Genomic DNA, 8,123 nt, shown 5'->3' with positions numbered 1-8,123 from the left:
CAGAAGGCCCCTGTGGGATTCCAAGACTGTCACTCCTTCTCCCGCCCATCATGACAGGGGTCACTAAGGCTAGGGTCTTGGCGGGAGGTCATCGGGGTCTGGGGTGAGCTCCGCATCTGATGACAGGCATTTAAGGCAGACACAGGTGGACTCTCAGGTGCAGGGACAGCTAAAGAAGCGGCGGAGGCTGGAGCCATGGAGCTGCATGACCCAGCAAAGGTGGAGGCGTTGGGGGGCGGGGCGGGAGGGGGGGTTGGACACAGTGGCTGCACCGGTGGGCTCCAGCAGAGAGAATATGAGGATGGACTGGGAGGTGGTCTCTTCCGTCCTACATGAACCCCAGAGAAACCCAACCCACTGTCGCCCAGTCAATGCTGGCTCCCGACCACCCTGCAAGACAGAGCCGAACTTCCCCATAGGGTTTCCCAGAGTGTTGCCTCTAGGGGAGGGAGCAGACAGCCTGCCGGGGGGCGAGTCTCCCTGGAGACACACACACACACACACACACACACAGCCGCTGAATCCCGGGGCGGGGCCTTGTCTGCTCCCACCCACTCCCCCCATCCCCCCATGCATGGCCTTTTCATGTCTGTGTTTAAGAGCCCACTGAGTCTGTCCTGGCTCGTAGCGACGCCGAGGGACAGGGCAAAACTAGCCCCTAGCGCCTCCCGGGCAGCACCTTGATGGAAGCAGACCACAAGGTCTTTCTCTGGAAGGGTTGGTGCTGGGCTTGAACCGGCAATGTTCAGTGAACAGCCAAGGCCTGGATCCTTTGCTTTTTTACGTCGAGAAGTAGGCAGGGCCTTGGCCTAGGCGACTGGAATCTATTGAAAGTAGCACCGACTGCCTGCTTCAAGGACCAACCGGGCCGTCTGGGCAGAAGGATGGCCAGAGCGCTCCTGGGAGGCAAGGGCGGCGAGACTCCGTACTGTGGACGCGTCCCCAGGAGAGACGGTCCCTGGAGACCGGCGTCGTGCTCGGTTCAAGCGGAGGGCTGGTGAGAAGGGTAGGCCCTCGGCAGACGGAGGGGCACCGTGGCTGCCTCCATGGGCCCAAACAGGGGGACCGTGCTGAGGGGCGCTGGACTGGGCGGTGGTTCCTTGTGTTGTGTGCAGGGTCACTACCGGCTGGAACAGAATCCATGGCTCCAGACAATAACAACGGGACGAGGCTCCTCCCCACAGCCTCACGGAGCCCTGTCCCTTTCCTTCCTTCCTTCCTCCCCTCCTCCTCCTGCTCCCCTTCCATCCCCACCCACCCCCACCCCATGGACTTTCTCTCTGTTCCTCCAACTCACCAGGTCCTACTCAGGGTCTTTTCAGGGGCCGGCCCCCTCCCAGGAAGGTCTGGTCATGCCCCCGCCTGCTCAGGTCTCCAGCCCCCACCAGCCCGGCTTGGTGCTTGCACAGTTTACAACCCACACCACCACACACAGCTGCTCCGGCGGGGCCCACAGGACACAGCGGGCAGCAAAAAACCAAGTTCACGGCCGTCGGGTCCAGGCTGACTCATCTGGACCCTCTAGGACAGGGTAGAACTGCCCCCGTGAGTCTCTGAGACTGTCACTCTTTACAGGAGTAAAACGTCTCTGTCTTCCTCGGAGCGGCTGGTGGGTTTGAACTGCTGACCTCATGGTGAGCAGTGGACACGCAAGGACCACGCGTTTGGATGATGGTTTCTGTGCTCTAGCTCCTGACACCTCATCTGAGGTCCGGTGGTTGGTGTTCGACTCTGCTGTGTCCGTTTGGACCCGCGGTGACTCCACGTGACAGAACACAATTGCTCCGTAGAGCGTCCTGTGTGGTGGTCCCCTTACAGGTCAGAGCAGGTCGCCTGAGATGCTGAAACTGCGTGAAGGAGAGGCAGTACCAGGCGCAGGGGAAGGCTCCCGGTTGGCCTTCCACAAGCAGGGGACGCAAGCTGGCTTGGGGAAAGCAAACAGGATGGACGATCCAAGCCCATGACTCAAGGCCAAGGAAGGAAGCCCTCTCACAACTGGACTGACGTGCCATCGTGACCAACAGCGGGGAGCATGGACATTGTCCACGCTTCCTTTGGCTCACAAGGGATGCATGGGGCAGTACCAGGGGAGCAAACGGGGCCTGTGCACTGCACGGGGCGGACCTGCCACGCGGACATCTTTCTCACTCGCTCACCACCACGGAGCCGGTGCCGACTCACAGCGACCCTGCCTGACCAGTTCGAATAGCCCCTGTGGGTTTCCGAGAGGGTCACTCTTTATGGGAGTAGAGAGCTCTGTGCTTTTCCCGCGAGCAGCTGGTGGTTCTGAACCGCTGACCTTGAAGGCAACAGCCTGTCTCTTAACCACTCTGCACCTCTTCCCCCAGGCAGCGCGTGCTGGCTTTGACGGGCTGGCCCTGCGGCTTGCAGCCCCATGCAGAACCCACAACCTCGCTGTGGCTCCGGGAGACTCAGGTGCGCCTGACCCCAACCCCACGACATTTCCCATCCCCCCCCCACATCCCCCCCCCCCCCCCCCCTCCTGCTCATCCTGAGGCCTTAAATCCAGAAGAGCCTAGGAGAACGGATTGGAGTGATGATGCCGGGGAAGAATCCTGAAAGTACCAGGGATGGCCGGCAGAGGAAACCAGCCCCCCTGGACGAAGTACAGCCGGGATGCTCCTTAGAGGCAAGGGTGGGAGACTCGGTCCCACGGGCTGAGAGCATGTTCACAGGAGGGGCCAGTCTGGAGAAGGTCATCATGTTTGGTCAAGTAGAGGGGCGGCAAGGAAGAGGGCAGCCCTCGACGAGGTGGACGGACACATGGGCTCAGGCATAGGAGCAGCCGTGAGGCCCCACGGGACCGGGCCTTCCATGGCTGCCGACAGCACTGAGCCACCAGCGTTGCCTGGCAGTGGGTCACTTGCTCTTTCCCTCAGAGCCCCGGAGTGGGTTCAAACCACCAGCCTTTGAGCTAGCATTGGCCGACCCAGGGCTCTGTGTCTGGGTCCAGGGCACAGGGTCTCTATGCTGGTCCCAGGAAGTGGCCAGGCTGCCCCTGGATGCCCTCCCCACATGCAGCATCCCCCCACCCCCACCCCCCACCAGACTCACCCCAGGCAAGGTCTTCTGCTCATGCAGCGCGGTCTGGGCCTTGATCGCAGAGTCCCTGGCACAGTAGGTGAGGAAGGCACAGCCTGTGGGGGCGAGAGGGGGCGTGAGAGGCGGGGCCGCTGACTCAGAGAGCAAGTGCCCGACCAGGCAGGAGGAGCCAGAAACCAGGGCACAGACACAAGGTGAAGGTCTGACCCACCTTCCTCCCAATGCCTAGAAACAGCCAATGAGAGGGATAGCGCCTGATGCGTGCATGTTGGGTTACCGGCCACAAGGTCAGCTGTTCAAACCCACCAGGCAGCTTCAAGGGAGCAAGGCTGAGGCTGGCTGCTCCCGCAAAGACCGACTGCCTCAGAAAGCCCTGGTGGCATGGGTGTCAGCTGTTGGGCTGCTAGCCACAAGGCCGGCAGTTCAAAACCACCAGGTGCTCTAAGGGAGACAGAAGAGGCCTTCTGCTCCCTTAAAGCCTCGCAGTCCCCGGAATCCACAGGGGTGGTCTTGCCCTGTCCTCTAGGGCTGTTGTGACAAGTTAGAACTGACTCAGTGGCAATGGGTTTGATTGGGGGGAGGGGGGAGAGGCTCCCTGGTGGTGCCACCGTTAAAGCCCTCCACTGTGAACAAGGAAAGGTTGGCGGGTCAAGTCCACTCAGTAGCTCTGAGGGAGAAAGACCGCTAACCCGTTCCTGTGACGATCGAACCGACGGGTGCAGTCGATTTTGACGCACCCCTTGCCGCCCTGTGGGACAGGGCAGAGCTGCCCCCGAGGGTGCCCGGTGTGGCCAGGCTTTATGGAAGCAGGCGGCCTGGGCTTTCTCCCCCACAGAGCTGTCGGCGGGGTGGAACCCTGACCTTGTGGTTAGCAGCTCCGCTCTCCAGGATTGGGCCACCCACAGACAGTCTTGGACACAGGACACAGCCCCAGTCTGGCCCATGGGGTCCACGGCCCCCAAGGACATGTTGGGCTGGGGAAGGGGAAAGAGGGTGGGTACTGAGGGAGGGCTGAGTTTGTGTTTGCAGGGAATGAAAAATGCTATGAAATGATAGTGTGGGTGGTTGGGCCGTTAGCATCACTGAATGGTATTCTTCTCCGGCCCCAGTTGGTTACCGTTTTGGCTGCTAACTGGAAGGTCAGCTGTTCGAAACCACCAGCCAGTCCTGGGGGTGTGGGGGAGGAGAGAGATGAGGCTTTCTACTCCCATAAAGCGTGACCGTCTCAGAACCTCACAGAGGCGATTTCACCCTGTCGTGTAGGGTCACTGTGCGTCAGCATCCACTCAGTAGCAGGGAGCATGGTTTGGGTTTGGAATTGTCCCCTCAAAAACAGGTGAAATGGCAAATCTATGTTGTAGAAAATGTCCCCACAATTAAATTATGGGACAGGCAGGACTATAAAGCTCCCTCCCACCCCCACTCCACCTTGTGGGCTACACCGGCGGGCAGTGTTCGATGAAGCCCATGTCTGATTCTAGCAGAGGGGTCCTGAGGAAGGTGGGTGAGGTGGGGGTGGAGTGGGGATGGGGAGGCACGAGCAGCTCTGAGAAACCAGGTGAGGTCCTGACATTAGAACTGGGAGCTAAGGTTCTGCCCTGGCCTTGCTGTGCTACCTCAGACGGGAGCTGCCCCTCTCTGAGCCTCTGTTTCCCTCCTCAGAGCCAAAAAATAACGATAACCCAAACTCACTGACTATTCTGAATCATAACAACCCTGTCGGACAAGGTAGGACTGCCCCTGTGAGTTTCTGAGACGGAAACTCTTTATGGGTGTACAAAGCTTCCTCTTTCTCCCCAGAAGGGCTGGTGGTTTCGAACTGCTGATCTTGTGGTTAGCTGCTAACCGTTAGCAGCCCAACACAACTCCTGCCACTAACTCCAACTCCAACACCTTTTGTGTAGGCCTTCTGAGTCTGTCGGTCATTGCAGGAGCGGACAGACTCATCTTTCTCTTGAAGAGCAGCTGCTGGGTTTGAACCGAGGACCTTGTGAATGAACAATCGGACTCTTACTGAGTGCGCTACATAGGCTCCTTACGAAACCAGAAACCCAAACTAACTGCCATCTAGTCAATTCCCACGCACAGTGAACCTCTGGGACAGGTGGGACTGCCCCCTGTGGGTTTCCGAGGCCGACTCTTTATGGGAGTAGGAAACCTCGACTTTCTCCCGTGGAGCAGCTGGTGGGTTCGAACTACTGACCTTGTGGTTAGCAGCCCGACAGTGCCACCAGTGGGGCGAAATGGCCAGAGGGACAGAACAGCCACTGGCGGAGGCGGGGCCAGAGCGGGTGTGGCTGTCCAAAGGCAGAACCAATCAGAAGAGGCGAGGGGCGGGGCTGGCCTGGAGGCAGGCCAGAGGAAGAGTGTGATTGGAAGGCTTCCTGGGGCGGGGCGGGGGGAATGGTTCGGGGGCGGGGCTGTCAGCGATTGGAGCCCAAAACGCAGCAGGCAGTTGAGAAAGCTAAGGTGGTCGCAGGGACGGGGCCCGCAGCTCCTGGCTCGGCGCCCCCTAACCTCTGTGGACCTCAGTTTTGGTGTCTGTGAATCGGGTCCATCCAAGGCGGCTCTGAGCGGTGGCTCCATCTCACTGTTTATGGAATAAAGCCATCATGGCCTGAAGCCCCCCACCTTTAGCTGCCCCCTTTTGGGTCTCCCTCCGCCGACCCCTTGAATATAGCTGCTCTATGGGCTCTATGTCGTCCCCAGGTGGGAGCCAATTAGTGCTGCGCCCTACTGGGTGCTTGTCTGGCTGCCTGTGGCTCCTACCAGCTGCCAGAGAGGGGAGTGGGAGGGGTCCGTTCTAGGCCTGCAGATCTGGGAGTGGGGGGTGGGGGGACCTGGCAGGCTGGGACAGGTTTCCAATGGTTCAAAATGCACACACACATACACACACACACACACACCACATTGGTCATTACGATCGATGACACCCGAACTCAAGGCGTCCTGGTGCGCAGTGATGAAGCGTTGCCTGCTGAGTGCAAGGTTCACGGTTCGAACCCTCCAGCTCATCCTCGAGAGGAAAGACATTGTAGAAAGCCCTCCTGTCTTTCTCCAGAGGAGCGGCTGGTGGCTTCAAACTGCGGACCTTGAGGACAGCAGAATCAACGGGTAACTACAACCTAGGAAGTGTGCGGCGTTCTGAGCAGGTCTGCCCCATGGGGCCCCCTCGCAGACCCAGGAACTGGAGGTGGCAGGGCCAGAAGAAAGAGCCTTTGGTGCCCCTGCGGCCCAACCGCCACCCACTACTCCCCTCCCCTCCCCCCTGGTCTTTGGTATCCTGCCTTCCAGTCCTGGCTTCCGCGTGCTTCCTGTACCTGAGCTAGAGTCAGGTAACCGAACCACCCGTGGAAGACTGCGCCTGGCTCTCCCTACGAAGTAGACTCTCAGCAACAGGTGGTTGTGTGTATTTCCTATAAAAGCAAAGCAAAACAACAACAAAAAACCCTCCCTGCCATCGACCTGATTCCAACTCACAGCAACCCTGTGGGACTGGGTAGAACTGCCCCTGAGATGGTAACTCTGGACCAGAGTCGAAAGCCTGGACTCTCTCCCTCAAAAGTGACCGGTGGGTTCAAACGGATGACCTTGAAGCTAGCAGCTGAGCCACCATGCCATCAGAGCTCCCTAGTTAACATATAAATAGAGCATGCTATGGGATAAGGTATAAATATATCAGTATGTTATAATAAACTATATATAAAAATCATATACATATTGAGTTGTTGTACTAGAGAAGAATATTGGGACGTACCATAGACAGCTAAAAGGACAATCAATGTGTCTTGGAAGAAGTAATGACCAGAGTGCTCGTTCGAGGCAAGGACGACGAGACTGCCCCTTACAGACTTTGGGCGCCTTGTCAGGAGAGACCAGGCCCTGGAGAAGGGCGTCGTGCTTGGTGAAGTGGAGGGGCAGTGAAAACGAGGAAGGTTCTCAGCGAGATGGACGGACACTGTGGCTGAACCACAGGCTCAGCACAGGAACGGTGGTGAAGACGGGGCCGGGCCGGGCGGTGTTTCCTTCTGCTGTGCACGGGGCCGCTGTGCGTCGGAACCCGCAACGACAACGACATCTATTTAAAGTTGCCATCCAGTCCGCGGGGACACATGGCAGCCCGGGGTATGTCACAGCAGCACTGTGTTCCCACAGTGTTTTCGACCACTGTTGTTTCAGAAGAGCAGCCAGGCCTTTCTTCTGAGGTACTTCTGAACTCTGAGGTGGAGGCCGAGCACACGAAGGGTTAACACGCCGGGAGCCCCTGGTTGTGTGGCACAGTGGCCACTTCTTTGTGTCTTTGCTGTGGGACTGTGGGCGAGGGGAAGGTTTTCAGAGCAGGCCGTCGGCTTTACGGCCAATGGGTCTCACAATGTTTTGCTTCAACTCATCCGGGGCCATGCCCTCCGTGGGCCGTTCCCCATCCCACTTCCTCCCTGCGTCTCCTGCCTCCGTTTCCCACCCTCCGTTCTTTGGATCAGCACCTTGGATCGGCACCGCCTTTGGATCTCAACCCATTGATTATTCTAACACGGAATTGTGTTCAGTTCCCAGGCTGAAGGGTGATGGAGGGCCATGGTCTTGGGGTTCCCACCTGTCTCCATCTGACCAGTCAGCCTCTTCCGAGGTTGAGTTCTGGTTCATATTGCTCTCCCGCTCTCTCCAGGGTCTCCTGGTGGGAATCGTTTCGGAGCAGTTGGTCACGGTAGCCGGGCACCATCTAGCGCTTGCTGGTCTCAGGCTTGTGGAGACTGATGTCCGAATGGCCCCTGAGTCTGCTGGGCTCATTGTCTCCATGTCTTTGGATGGTCATCACTCTCAGAGCATTGCTCATCGTTAGGGTATTTGAAGGAGTCCTGGGTCTCACCTGTGTAGTACTTTAAGCACTTGGCTGTTAATGGGAAGCTGGGTGATTTGAGGCTACCAGACGCTCCAAAGGAGAAATAGGTGGCCACCTGCTCCCCAAAGATTACAGCCTTGGAGAGCCAGTTCCACTCTCTCCTACAGGTCACCCTGTGTTGGAAGGGAGAATGGACTCACCAGCAATGGGGGATATGTGG

The 8,123-nt window shown here is 58.4% G+C and overlaps 1 protein-coding gene across 1 annotated transcript in view; it reads right to left on the bottom strand.

The window, feature by feature from the left end:
* Positions 1-8,123, bottom strand: part of CELF5 (CUGBP Elav-like family member 5) — a 49,262-nt gene that overhangs the window by 25,980 nt on the left and 15,159 nt on the right. Inside the window, exon 2 of the mRNA XM_045300132.1 lies at positions 3,076-3,158. The gene's annotated coding sequence lies outside the window, so the exon portion shown is untranslated. The remainder of the gene's footprint in view (positions 1-3,075; positions 3,159-8,123) is intronic.

Source organism: Echinops telfairi, unplaced genomic scaffold (assembly GCF_000313985.2).
Source record: "Echinops telfairi isolate 266 unplaced genomic scaffold, ASM31398v2 ScPeMD7_7459;HRSCAF=8497, whole genome shotgun sequence".
In the NCBI taxonomy this organism is placed as follows: Eukaryota; Metazoa; Chordata; class Mammalia; order Afrosoricida; family Tenrecidae; genus Echinops; species Echinops telfairi.
The sequence above is the reverse complement of the archived record's forward strand: the minus strand, read 5'-3'. Positions and strand labels throughout refer to the sequence as shown.